This window comes from Salmo salar, chromosome 10 (genome assembly GCF_965601325.2).
Source record: "Salmo salar chromosome 10, fSalSal1, whole genome shotgun sequence".
In the NCBI taxonomy this organism is placed as follows: domain Eukaryota; kingdom Metazoa; phylum Chordata; class Actinopteri; order Salmoniformes; family Salmonidae; genus Salmo; species Salmo salar.
Window position 1 is genome coordinate 46667501 of NC_138300.1, and position 14808 is coordinate 46682308.

General features: G+C 46.9%; 1 protein-coding gene across 1 annotated transcript in view; it reads right to left on the minus strand.

Moving 5' to 3' along the window:
* LOC106594523 (inactive tyrosine-protein kinase transmembrane receptor ROR1) overlaps nt 1-14808 on the minus strand; it is a 253137-nt gene that overhangs the window by 211094 nt on the left and 27235 nt on the right. The gene's annotated exons all lie outside the window — the stretch shown is intronic.

Below are 14808 nucleotides of genomic sequence, written 5' to 3' on the forward strand. Positions count from 1 at the left end.
GAAACGTATAATTATCACATCAATTCAGGCAATTTATCACATTTTAGATTTTTGTTCTAAGCTTAATAATATCCTCTTGAAGTTTGCCTAGGATAGGGGGCGCTACAGCGATTTTTGAAAAAAATTCGTGCCCATTTTAAACGGCCTCCTACTCAAACTCAAAAGCTAGGATATGCATATAATTAATAGTTGTGGATAGAAAACACCCTAAAGTTTCTAAAACTGTTTGAATGGTGTCTGAGTATAACAGAACTCATATGGCAGTCAAAACCCCGAGACAGATCGTAACATGATGTGGAATTCTGAATTGCGGACTCAACTTCATCACTTTGCCTATAAATCACACCGTGAGCTATGGTTCATTGAGCACTTCCTATGGCTTCCACTAGATGTCCCCAGTCTTTACAAAGTGGTTTGAGTCTTTTACTGTGAAAACTGACCGAATGAGAGTCTGTGGAACGTGGTCACATGGGGAGGGCCATCACCATTATGACGCCGGCTCCCCTGGCTACCCTCCCCTTTCGAAACGTTTTGAAAGACAATGCAATCGTCCCCCTTGAATATTATTGGAGCTCTGGTTGAAAAAGGCCCTAAAGATTTATGTTATACAACGTTTGACATGTTTGAACGAACTTAAATATTTTTTTTTCTTTCCATTTTGGTAAGAGAGGAGTCCCGCGGACGACGGAACATTTGGTGCAGCCTTCAGAACGCGCTAACAAGAAGAAGCTATTGGGACATAAAGGATTCACTTTTTCGAACGAAAATACATTTGTTGTGGACCTGGGATTCCTGGAAGTGCCTTCTGATGAAGATAATCAAAGGTAAGGGATTATTGACAATAGTATACAAGACTAGATTTGATATGCGATTGTTCCAAGATGGCGCTGACCTGTAACGGTAGCCTATTTTTCTGAGTATCGCATCCCCTTTTATCGCAAAGTGTGATTACCCAGTAAAGTTATTTTTAAATCTGGCATTGCAGGTGCTTTCAAGAGATGTTCATCTATAAATCTTAGAATGACAATATTACATTTTAAAAATGTTTTCGAATAGTAATTTAGTAAATTGTAGCGCTGTTTCACCGGATGCATTTGAGGGAAAATAGTTAGTCAAAATGCTGTTTTTATATATAAATATGAACTTTATCGAACAAAAGAATGCATGTATTGTGTAACATGATGTCCTAGGAGTGTCATCTGATGAAGATTGTCAAAGGTTAGTGCTGCATTTAGCTGTTTTTTGGTTATTTGTGATGCATGTGGTTGGTTGGAAAATGGCTATGTGGAACTTTTACGATATACTCCTCTAACATAATCTAATGTTTTGCTTTTGCTGTAAAGCCTTTTTGAAATCGGACAACGTGGTTCGATTCTGGAGAGGTGTATCTATAAAATGATATAAAATAGTCCTATATTTGAAAAAATAAATATATTACATTTTGTTATGAATATGGCGATAGGATTTTTCGCTGGATGTTGATCCCGCATACGGGACGGAGACCGTCAAGAATTAACTTTCTCTCAATTCAATTCCATTTCAATTCAAAGGGCTTTATTGGCATGAGAAACATATGTTAACATTGCCAAAGCAAGTGAAATAGATAATAAACAAAAGCGAAATAGACAATGAAAAATTCACAGAAAACATTACACTCACAAAAGTTCGAAAGAATAAAGACATTTCAAATGTTATATTATGGCTATATACAGTGTTGTAACAATGTGCAAACAGTTAATGTACAAAAGGAAAAATAAATCAACATAAAAATGGGTTTTATTTACAATGGTGTTTGTGCTTCACTGGTTTCCCTTTTCTCGTGGCAAAAGGGCACAAATCTGTTGAGAAAGGCCGCTGAAGGCAGACCTGGCTCTTAAGAGAAGACAGGCTATGTGCACACTGCCCACAAAATGAGTTGGAAACTGAGCTGCACTTCCTAACCTCCTGCCAAATGTATGACCATATTAGAGACACATATTTCCCTCAGATTATACAGATCCCCAAAGAATTCGAAAACAAACCCAATTTTGACAAACTCCCATATCTATTGGGTGAAATACCTTAGTGTGACACCACAGCAGCAATATTTGTGACCTGTTGCCACGAGAAAAGGGCAACCAGTGAAGAGCAAACACCAAATACAACCCATATTTATGCTTATTTATTTTTCATTTTGTACTTTAACTATTTGCACATAATGTGACATTTGTAATGTCTTTATTCTTTTGGAACTTCTGTGAATGTAATGTTTAATGTTCATTTTTATTGTTTATTTCACTTTTGTTTATTATCTACTTCACTTGCTTTGGCAATGTTAACATATGTTTCCCATGCCAATTAAGCCCCTAAATTGAATTGAAATTGAATTGATAGCTAGAGAGAGAGAGGGAGACAGAGGACAAAATAAGAGAGAGCCTGCCTGTCTGTGTGACTGATTGTTCCAGGAAGCCTGCCTGTCTGTGTGACTGATTGTTCCAGAAAGCCTGCCTGTCTGTGTGGCTGATTGTTCCAGAAAGCCTGCCTGTCTGTGTGACTGATTCTTCCAGAAAGCCTGCCTGTCTGTGAGACTGATTGTTCCAGAAAGCCTGCCTGTCTGTGTGACTGATTGTTCCAGAAAGCCTGCCTGTCTGTGTGACTGATTGTTCCAGAAAGCCTGCCTGTCTGTGTGACTGATTGTTCCAGAAAGCCTGCCTGTCTGTGTGACTAATTGTTCCAGAAAGCCTGCCTGTCTGTGTGACTGATTGTTCCAGAAAGCCTGCCTGTCTGTGTGGCTGATTGTTCCAGAAAGCCTGCCTGTCTGTGTGGCTGATTGTTCCAGAAAGCCTGCCTGTCTGTGTGACTGATTGTTCCAGAAAGCCTGCCTGTCTGTGAGACTGATTGTTCCAGAAAGCCTGCCTGTCTGTGTGACTGATTGTTCCAGAAAGCCTGCCTGTCTGTGTGACTGATTGTTCCAGAAAGCCTGCCTGTCTGTGTGACTGATTGTTCCAGAAAGCCTGCCTGTCTGTGTGACTAATTGTTCCAGAAAGCCTGCCTGTCTGTGTGACTGATTGTTCCAATAAGCCTGTCTGTCTGTGTGACTGATTGTTCCAATAAGCCTGTCTGTCTGTGTGACTGATTGTTCCAGAAAGGGTTCCATTTAGCGTCGTTATGCCGCCAGAGACCCTGATAATGAACAGCAGAGCTCTTTTACATCTCAGAGATAACACCAACACATCCATCATTTAGTACAAGAATACCCCAACCCCAGTCTCAGTCTCAGCCCCAGCCCCAGTCTGTCTCAGCCCCAGCCCCAGTCTCAGCCCCAGCCCCAGTCTCAGATCAGTCTCAGCCCCAACCCCAGTCTCAGTCTCAGCCCCAGCCCCAACTCCAGTCTCAGTCTCAGCCCCAACTCCAGTCTCAGTCTCAGCCCCAGCCCCAGTCTCAGTCTCAGTCTCAGCCCCAACCCCAGCCCCAACCTCAGCCCCAGCCTCAGCCTCAACCCCAGTCTCAGCCCCAACCCCAGTCTCAATCTCAGCCCCAGCCTCAGCCCCAACCCCAGTCTCAGTCTCAGTCTCAGTCTCAGCCTCAGCCCCAGCCCCAGCCTCAGCCCCAGCCCCAGCCCCAGCCCCAGCTCCAGCCCCAACCCCAGTCTCAGTCTCAGTCTCAGCCCCAGCCCCAGCCCCAACCCCAGTCTCAGTCTCAGTCTCAGTCCCAGCCCCAACCCCAGTCTCAGTCTCAGTCTCAGTCTCAGCCCCAGCCCCAGTCTCAGTCTCAGCCCCAACCCCAGTCTCAGTCTCAGCCCCAACCCCAGTCTCAGTCTCAGTCTCAGTCTCAACCCCAGCCTCAGTCTCAGCCCCAACCCCAACCCCAGCCTCAGTCTCAGCCCCAACCCCAACCCCAGTCTCAGTCTCAGTCTCAGCCTCAGCCCCAGCCCCAGTCTCAGTCTCAGTCTCAGTCTCAGCCCCAGCTCCAGTCTCAGTCTCAGCCCCATCTCGTACTTCTGAGTGGGAGACCTTCCCAGGCAGTAGCCTGCCTAGCTCACGAACTAGAATCAGGGCGCCCACTCTGACAAGGTTAATTGACCCACAGTCCCACATGGTGACATGATATCATTGCAAATGAGCGATAGAAACTGATCGTGCAAATGTCACCATTCTGAATAGTTTTGTTTTTTGTGCCATCCCCGGCAAGATGCCGCCCTGGGCGGCTACCCATGTCACCTACGCCTAAATCCGCCACTGCGTATCGGCACCAAAGTATTGTGATAATATTGTATCGTGATGTCCTTGCAATTCCCTACTAATCAGACTATAATAATCAGACACACGTCTGGGTCCACAAGATGACTTGTGGTTGAACTCTTCTAGTCAATAAGAAAACCTGTATTTTCCTGTAGATACTGTTATCAGGAGTAGTGGGTGTTTCTCTTTTAGGTCTGTCTTAATCAGTCTGTGTTGGAGTGGGGAGGATTATGTAGGCACTGCTGTCCAAGACAACGCTGGGTGTTGAGTGTGTGGGTACTGACTGAGTGTATATGTCCCAGATTTAGTATGTGTGTCCAGTGTAGGCCTACGTGTGCGTGTTGCATGTTTTCCTTACTCTCACTCACCAATAACCAAGTCTGCCTGAATGTCCTCAAAAATCCTGGCCTGACCAACATTGAAAATACTGTACAACTGAAACAATAATATTCTGAGCCTGTGCCCTTTGGCTGTGAGTTCCTTCAGGCAGACACTTTCATCCTTTGACCCTCACATCTTAGATTTGTGCCCATGACCCCCTCACAGTAACACTGGCTGTGAGTTCCTTCAGGCAGACACTTTCATCCTTTGACCCTCACACGTCTTAGATTTGTCCTCCTGACCACTGGCCAGTAACACAGCTGGATGTTTCAGGTTGAAGTTAATTAAGGACACAACAACAAGACTGGCCCGCGAGGGATTTGAACTGGGAAACCTTTGAGGAATCGTACATTACCTTCCCCACTGGAAGCCCAGCTTCACTGAGGAACAGATATGTGCATGTCTGTCATAGCGGTTCATCATTCCTACAATGCACACACTGACAGAGAGAGAGAGAGAGAGAGAGAGAGAGAGAGATGGAGAGAGGCCTCACAAAAGAAGCTTTGTGAACCATTCATGTGAGAAGGAGAGGAAAAAATGAAAACAAATTGTTCGTGCTTCAAATAGGTCCTCTGAAATGCTTGTCGAGAGACAGAGATCGCAATAATGTTGTTGCAACTCTACAGGGTACTTGCTGACTGACTGACTGACTGACTGACTGACTGACTGACTGACTGACTGACTGACTGACGGCTATGCCAGAGACTGTGATAGACATCGTCTTCTGTCAGTGTTCCTCCAAGGCTCAGTCCACCACCTTTAGATGGGAGAAGTATTGTAGGTAGATACAATCAACAGAACATCTGTTATTTTTAGGGTAGTTCCATCATTTTTATCATCAAATAACTCAAGGTAGGGGTTCTCTTGGTCTTGGTACAGTTTAGCAAGGAGCGTAAACTATGCTTTTGGGAGTGTACAGTACAGTCACGGTGGCCATTTCTCTTCACATTCATGCGATCTGAATTAATTGAACAGCTGGATGAGGAAAAGGGGAACACTGAGGTACTACCCACTTTAAATCAACCATGCAGGTGGTGGTTCCTTACACCATGAGGAAAACACACACAGGAAATCATTTCTTATATATATATATATTTTTTCACCTTTATTTAACCAGGTAGGCCAGGTGAGAACAAGCTCACCCAGAATAAACCTGGAGGGTGAGAAAGTCTGATTAGTTAGAGACAGAGAGAGAGAGAGAGTTTGAGAGAGAGGATGACAGAGAGAGGGAGAGAGAGGGGGGGCAAGAGAGAGGGAGAGAGAGAGGGAGAGAGAGAGAAAGAGACAGAGAGAGATGGAGAGAGAAAGGAGAGAGAGAGAGAGAGTGGAGAGAGATAGAGACAGACAGAGAGGACGAGTTAAAGATTGACATGTGTGACCCAACACTGGTGTCTTATGGCCCCCTCTCTGTGGGTTTGAAGTGGGTGATGGGGGAGAGAGGGTGTAAGACGGTGTAAGGTTTGCCATGGAACACCTGCCTCCACTTAACCCCTCTCTCTTTCTCTCAATTTCAATTTAAGGGATTTATTGGCATGGGAAACATATGTTAACATTGCATAAGCAAGTGAAATAGATTATAAACAAAAGTGAAATAAACAATAAAAATGAACAGTAAACATTACACTTAAAAAAGTTCATATTATGTCTATATACAGTGTTATAACCATGTGCAAAGTACAAAATTGAAAATAAATAGACATAAATATGGGTTGTATTTACAATGGTGTTTGTTCTTCATTGGTTGCCCTTTTCTTGTGGCAACAGGTCACACATCTTGCTGCTGTGATGGCACACTGGTATTTCACCCATTAGATATGGGAGTTTATCAAAATTGGATTTGTTTTCAAATTCTTTGTGGATCTGTGTAATCTGAGGGAAATATGTGTCTCTAATATGGTCAAAGTTTTTGTTTTCTCATGATTTGGTTGGGTCTAATTGTGTTGCTATCCTGGGGCTCTGTGGGGTCTGTTTGTGTTTGTGAAGCTTGCTTAGGGGACTCTGGGAATCGCTTCCTTTTAGGTGGTTGTAGAATTTAACGTCTCTTTTCAGGATTTTGATAATTAGCGGGTATCGGCCTAATTCTGCTCTGCATGCATTATTTGGTGTTTTACGTTGTACCCGGGATATTTGTGCAGAATTCTGCATGCAGTCTCAATTTGGTGTGAATTTTGTGAATTCTTGGTTGGTGAGCGGACCCCAGACCTCACAACCATGAAGGACAATGGGTTCTATAACTGATTCAAGTATTTTTAGCCAGATCCTAATTGGTATGTTGAATTTTATGTTCCTTTTGATGGCATAGAATGCTCTTCTTTATCAGGTTTGAAGGTAAGACCCAGGTGCAGACAGGGTCGAAGTAACAAAAGTTTATTAAATCAAACACGAGCAGGCAAAGTCACAGGACGGCAGACATGCCCAGGGTCAGGTCAGGCAGAGGTCGGTAACCCAGAGTAGTGGGGTAAAGGTACAGGACAGCAGGCAGGCTCATGGTCAGGGCAGGCAGAAAGGTCAAAACCGGGAAAACTAGAAAACAGTAACTATAGACAAGACAGGAGCAAGGGGAAAACCGCTGGTAGGTTTGATGAACAAAGCGAACTGGCACAGACAGACAGAAAACACAGGTATAAGTACCCAGGGGATAATGTGGAAGATGGGCGACACCTGGATTGGGGTGGAGACAAGCACAAGAACAGGTAAAACAGATCAGGGCGTGACATTCTTGCCTTGTCTCTCAGATCTGTGGCGCTGATGTTTAGGCTGAGGTATGTATAGTTTTTTGTGTGCTCTAGGGCAACGGTGTCAGGATGGAATTTGTATTTGTGGTCCTGGCAACTGGACCTTTGTTGGAACACCATTATTTTTGTCTTACTGAGATTTACTGTCAGGGCCCAGGTCTGACAGAATATGTGCAGAAGATCTAGGTGCTGCTGTAGGCCCTCCCAGGTTGGGGACAGAAGCACCAGATCATCAGCAAACACTAGACATTTGACTTCAGATTCTAGTATGGTGAGGCCGGGTACTGCAGACTGTTCTAGTGCCCTCGCCAATTAGCTGATATATATGTTGAAGAGGGTGGGGCTTAAGCTGCATCCCTGTCTCACCCCACAGCCCTGTGGAAAGAAATGTGTGTGTTTTTTGACAATGTTAACTGCTCACTTGTTGTTTGTGTACATGCATTTTATAATGTCGTATGTTTTTCCCCCAACACCACTTTCCATCAATTTGTATAGCAGACCCTCATGCCAAATTGAGTTAAACGCTTTTTTGACATCAACAAAGCATGAGAAGACGTTGCCTTTGTTTTGGTTTGTTTGTTTGTCAATTAGGGTGTGCAGGGTGAATACGTGGTCTGTCTATGGTAATTTGGTAAAAAGGCAATATGACATTTGCTCAGTACATTGTTTTCACTGAGGAAATGTACAAGTCTGCTGTTAATGATAATGCAGAGGATTTCCCCAGGATTGCTGTTGACGCATATCCCATATCTCTCTCTCCCCCTCTCTCTCCGGTCCCCTTTCTGCCCCCGTTCATGCATGGGGCTTCCCTCAGGCACCTCTGCCCCTCTCCTTCCCAAACACCAGGGCAGCTGGGGACTTTTAGGACTGGGACTGGGGGACCTTTAAGACTGGGGCTGGGACTGGGGCTGGGACTGGGGCTCTTTAGCACTGGAACTGGGGCTGAGGACCTTTAGGCCTGGGACAGGGGCTGGGTCTGGGGACCTTTAGGACTGGGACTGCGGCCTGGGACCTTTAGGATTGGGGCTGGGGACATTTAGGACTGGGGCTGGGGACCTTTAGGACTGGGACTGGGGCTGGGGACCTTTAGGACTGAGTCTGGGGCTGGGGACCTTTAGGACTAGGACTGGGGCTGTGGACCTTTAGGACGGGACTGGGGCTGGGGACCTTTAGGACTGAGTCTGGGGCTGGGGACCTTTAGGACTGGGACTGCGGCTGGGGACCTTTAGGATTGAGGCTGGTGACCTTTAGGACTGGGACTGGGGACCTTTAGGACTGGGACTGGGGCTGGGGACCTTTAGGACTGGGACTGAGGCTGGGGACCTTTAGGACTGGGACTGGGACTGGGGCTGGGACTGGGGCTGGGGCTGGGGTTGGGACAGCCACCCCAAAACTCTTACAGCCAGTCAGCCACCATCTGCATTCATTTCATGCTAGTTCATTCCTCCAATTTACTGTATACTGGCAAACACTCTCACTCACTCACAAACACACACACGCATGCACACACACGCACGCAAACACACACATACACACACTATTACTATCACACACACACCACACAAACACATCGTCCCCACCCCCAGCCCAACTGGTCGTTATGCCAATCAAGGGCCTCTGTTAGGTCAAGTAATTCACATCACATTAAAGAGTGGGCCCTGTCCCCTCACCCCTTTTCTCTCAGTCTCCATTGCCCTCTCCCCCCAACTCCCACCTCCCATCAACTCTTTCCTTTTGCCCCTCTTTCTCTATGTCTGAGAAGAGAGAGTACAGACACTGACAGACAGTCCACATTGGTTTCTCTCTCCTACTCAGCCTCTTTCTCAGTGTGGGTAGCAGCAGACTTGTTCCCAGTTTGTCCCTTCCTTTTGTTCCTCCCCTCCTCCTCTGTCTCACTCTCTCATTCTTTGAATCATTGACTTGCTCAAGTGCTCCAGCTGTTTCCAATGGTGTGTGAATCTCTCTTCGCTTTCCTTGAAAAACACTTGAAAAACACAAAAACTGTAGCCATATACAGTTGAAGTGGGAAGTTTACATACACCTTAGCCAAATACATTTAAACTCAGTTTTTCACAATTCCTAACATTTAATCCTAGTAAAAATTCCCTGTCTTGGGTCAGTTAGGATCACCATTTTATTTTAAGAATGTGAAATGTCCGAATAATAGTAGAGAGAATTATTTATTTCAGCTTTTGTTTCTTTTGTCACATTCCCAGTGGGTCAGAAGTTTACATGCACTCAATTAGTATTTGGTAGCATTGCCTTTAAATTTTTGAACTTGGGTCAAATGTTTTGGGTAGCCTTCCACAAGCACCCACAATAAGTTGGGTGAATTTTGGCCAATTCCTCCTGACAGAGCTGGTGTAACTGAATCAGGTTTGTAGGCCTCCTTACTCACACACGCTTCTTCAGTTTTGCCCACAAATGTTCTATAGGTTTGAGGTCAGGGCTTTGTGATGGAAACTCCAATACCTTGACTTTGTTGTCCTTAAGCCCTTTTGCCACAACTTTGGAAGCATGCTTGGGGTCATTATCCATTTGGAAGACCCATTACGACCAAGCTTTAACTTCCTGACTGATGTCTCGAGATGTTGCTTCAATATATCCACCTAATTTTCCTGCCTCATGATGCCATCTATTTTGTGAAATGCACCAGTCCCTCCTGCAGCAAAGCACCCCCACAACATGATGCTGCCACTCCCGTTCTTCATGGTTGGGATGGTGTTCTTCGGCTTGCAAGCCTCCCACTTTTTCCTCCAAACATAATGATGGTCATTATGACCAAACAGTTTTATTTTTGTTTCATCAGACCAGAGGACATTTCTCCAAAAAGTACAATATTTGTCCCCATTTGCAGTTGCAAACTGTAGTCTGGCTTTTTTATGGCGGTTTTGGAGCAGTGGCTTCTTCCTTGCTGAGCGGCCTTTCAGGTTATGTTGATTTATAGGACTCATTTTACTGTGGATATAGATACTTTTGTACCTGTTTCCTCCAGCATCTTCACAAGGTCCTTTGCTGTTGTTCTGGGATTGATTTGCACTTTTCGCATCAAAGTACATTCATCTCTAGGAGACCGAACGCATCTCCTTCCTGAGCGGTATGATGGCTGCATGGTCCCATTGTGTTTATACTTGCGTACTATTGTTTGTACAGATGAATGTGGTACCTTCAGGTGTTTGTGTAACGCCCTGGCCATAGAGAGGGGTTTTTTGTTCTTTATTTTGGTTAGGCCAGGGTGTTACATTGGGTGGGCGTTCTATGTTCCTTTTTCTATGTTTTGGTATTTCTTTGTTTTGGGCCATGTGTGTGGCTCCCAATCAGGCACAGCTGAAGCTCGTTGCTGCTGATTGGGAGTCACACATAAGGAGCATGTTTTTCCTTTGGGTTTTGTGGGTAATTGTTTCTGTTTAGTTTTTGTACTTAGCAGAACTGTAGGCTGTCGTTCATTTTCGTGTTTTGTTTAAAGTGTTTCTATTAATTAAATATTGAATATGAACACTCACTCCGCTGCGTATTGGTCCACCTTTTCGGACGATGACTTATCTGTTTCATCTGACGACGAAGACAGCCGTTACAGAATTACCCACCAACAACGGACCAAGCAGCAGAGGAAGGAGCAGCACAAGGAGAGGCACCAGGAGAAAGGCTAGCTGGAGTCATGGACTTGGGAGGAAATCCTGGACGGGAAAGGACCATGGACTCAAGCTGGGGATTATCGCCGCCCACAGTGGGAGATCGAGGCGGCGAGAGCTGAGAGGTGCTGGTATGAGGAGCGGGAGCGCAACGGACACGGGAGGCAGCCCCACAATTTTTTTGGGGGGGGGCACACGGGGAGATTGGCGGAGTCAGGTGGTAGACCTAAGCCAACTCCCCGTGCTTACCGGAAGCAGCGTGGTACTGGTAAGACACCGTGTTATGCTATGGAGCGCACGGTGTCCCCAGTGCGCGTTCAAAGCCCGGTGCGCTACATACCAGCCCCCCGCAAGTGCCATGCGAGTGCAGGCATCGAGCCAGGGCGGATGGTGCCAGCTCAGCGCGTCTGGTCTCCAGTGCGCCTCCTCGGTCCAGGTTATCCTGCGCCGGCGTTGCGCACTGTGTCTCCAGAGCGCTGGGAGGGTCCAGTTCGCCCAATGCCTGCTCTCCGCCCGTGCCGGGCCAAAGTGGGCATTCAGCCTGGAGTGTGGGTAAAGAGTGTCCGTACCAGAACTCCAGTGCTCCCCCACAGCCCGGTTTATCCTGTGCCTCCTCCTCGGACCAGGACTCCAGTGGGTCTCCCCATCCTGGTCCATCCTGTGCCACCTCCCAGGACCAGGCCTCCAGTGGGTCTCCCCATCCTGGTCCGTCCTGTGCCACCTCCCAGGACTAGGCCTCCAGTGGGTCTCCCCATCCTGGTCCGTCCTGTGCCACCTCCCAGGACTAGGCCTCCAGTGGGTCTCACCTGTCCAGAGCAGTCAGAGCTGCCCGCCAGTCAACAGTCGTCAGAGCTGCCCGCCAGTCAACAGTCGTCAGAGCTGCCCGCCAGTCAACAGTCGTCAGAGCTGCCCGCCAGTCAACAGTCGCCAGAGTGGCCAGACTGCGCTGAACTGCCGGAGTGGCCAGACTGCGCTGAACTGCCGGAGTGGCCAGACTGCGCTGAACTGCCGGAGTGGCCAGACTGCCCTGAACTGCCGGAGTGGCCAGACTGCCCTGAACTGCCAGAGTGGCCAGACTGCCCTGAACTGCCAGAGTGGCGAGGGACGCCCGCCAGCCTGGTGAGTCCTGTGCCTACGCCTAGGGCCAGGCCTCTGTCATGTCTCCCCAGCCTGGTGAGTCCTGTGCTTGTGCCCAGGGCCAGGCATCCATCATGTCTCCCCAGCCTGGTGAATCCTGGGTCAGTGCCGTCGGAGCCACCAGGGATGCCCGCCAGCCGGGCGCAGCCAGGGACGCCCGCCAGCCGGGCGCAGCCATCGCCGCCCGCCAGCCGGGCGCAACCATCGCCGCCCGCCAGCCGGGCGCAACCATCGCCGCCCGCCAGCCGGGCGCAACCATCGCCGGTCGCCAGCCGGGCGCAACCAGGGTCGCCCGCCAGCCGGGCGCAGCCATCGCCGCCCGCCAGCCGGGCGCAACCATCGCCGCCCGCCAGCCGGGCGCAACCATCGCCGCCCGCCAGCCGGGCGCAACCATCGCCGGTCGCCAGCCGGGCGCAACCAGGGTCGCCCGCCAGCCGGGCGCAGCCATCGCCGCCCGCCAGCCGGGCGCAGTCAGCGTCGCCCACCAGACCTTCGGCGCGGCCAGGTGCGCCACCTAAGAGGGCGACGTCAAGGGTGGAGCAGAGGCCACGTCCCGCAGCTGAGCCGCCGCCGTAAGAAGGCCCACCCGGACCCTCCCCTTCAGAGTCAGGTTTTGCGGCCGGAGTCCGCACCTTTGGGGGGGGGGTACTGTAACGCCCTGGCCATAGAGAGGGGTTTTTTGTTCTTTATTTTGGTTAGGCCAGGGTGTTACATTGGGTGGGCGTTCTATGTTCCTTTTTCTATGTTTTGGTATTTCTTTGTTTTGGGCCATGTGTGTGGCTCCCAATCAGGCACAGCTGAAGCTCGTTGCTGCTGATTGGGAGTCACACATAAGGAGCATGTTTTTCCTTTGGGTTTTGTGGGTAATTGTTTCTGTTTAGTTTTTGTACCTAGCAGAACTGTAGGCTGTCGTTCATTTTCGTGTTTTGTTTAAAGTGTTTCTATTAATTAAATATTGAATATGAACACTCACTCCGCTGCGTATTGGTCCACCTTTTCGGACGATGACTTATCTGTTTCATCTGACAACGAAGACAGCCGTTACAGTTTGGAAATTGCTCTGAAGGATGAACAGACATGTGGAGGTCTACAAATTTTTCTGAGGTCTTGGCTGATTTCTTTAGATTTTCCCATGATGTCAAGCAAAGAGGCACTGAGTTTGAAGGTAGGCCTTGAAATAGATCCACAGTTGCACCTCCAATTGCCTCCAATTGTGTCAATTAGCCTATCAGAAGCTTCTAAAGCCATGACATCGTTTTCTGGAATTTTCCAAGCTGTTTAAAGGCACAGTCAACTTAGTGTATGTAAACTTCTGACCCACTGAAATTGTGATACAGTGAATTATAAGTGAAATAATCTGCCTGTAAATAATTGTTGGAAAAATGACTTGTGTCATGCACAAAGTGGATGTACTAACCGACTTGCCAAAACTCTAGTTTGTTAACAAGAAATGTGTGGAGTGGTTGAAAAACGAAGTTTTAACCTGTTGGGGCTAGGGGGCAGTATTTGCACGGCCGGATACAAAACGTACCCGATTTAATCTGGTTACTACTCCTCCCCAGTAACTATAATATGCATATAATTGTGTGGTTTGGGTTTATGTGACATTATATGCTAGCTTGAAAAATGGGTGTCTGATTATTTCTGGCTGGGTACTCTGCTGACATAATCTAATGTTTTGCTTTCGTTGTAAAGCCTTTTTGAAATCGGACAGTGTGGTTAGATTAACCTCTTACATTCCGCTAGCGGAACACCTGCTCCAATATCCAATGATAGGCGTGGCGCGAATTACAAATTCCTCAAAAATACAAAAACTTCAATTTTTCAAACATATGACTATTTTACAGCATTTTAAAGACCAGACTCTCCTTTATCTAACCACACTGTCCGATTTCAAAAAGGCTTTACAGCGAAAGCAAAACTTTAGATTATGTCAGCAGAGTACCCAGCCAGAAATAATCAGACACCCATTTTTCAAGCTAGCATATAATGTCACAAAAAACAAAACCACAGCTAAATGCAGCACTAACCTTTGATGATCTTCATCAGATGACACGCCTAGGACATTATGCTATACAATACATGCATGTTTTGTTCAATCAAGTTCATATTTATATCAAAAACCAGCTTTTTACATTAGCATGTGACGTTCAGAACTAGCATTCCCACCAAACACTTCCGGTGAATTTACTAAATTACTCACGATAAACGTTCACAAAAATCATAACAATTATTTTAAGAATTATAGATACAGAACTCCTCTATGCACTCGCTATGTCCGATTTTAAAATAGCTTTTCGGTGAAAGCACATTTTGCAATATTCTAAGTAGATAGCCCGGCATCACAGAGCTAGCCATTTAGACACCCACCAAGTTTAGCCCTCACCAAAGTCAGATTTACTATAAGAAAAATGTTATTACCTTTGGTGTTCTTCGTCAGAATGCACTCCCAGGACTTCTACTTCAATAACAAATGTTGGTTTGGTTCAAAATAATCCATAGTTATATCCAAATAGCGGCGTTTTGTTCGTGCGTTCAAGACACTATCCAAGGTTGACGAAGGGTTACGCGCCCGACGCGTTTCGTGACAAAAAAATTCTAAATATTCCATTACCGTACTTCGAAGCATGTCAACCGCTGTTTAAAATCAATTTTTATGCCATTTTTCTCGTAAAAAAGCGATAATATTGCGACCGGGAAATC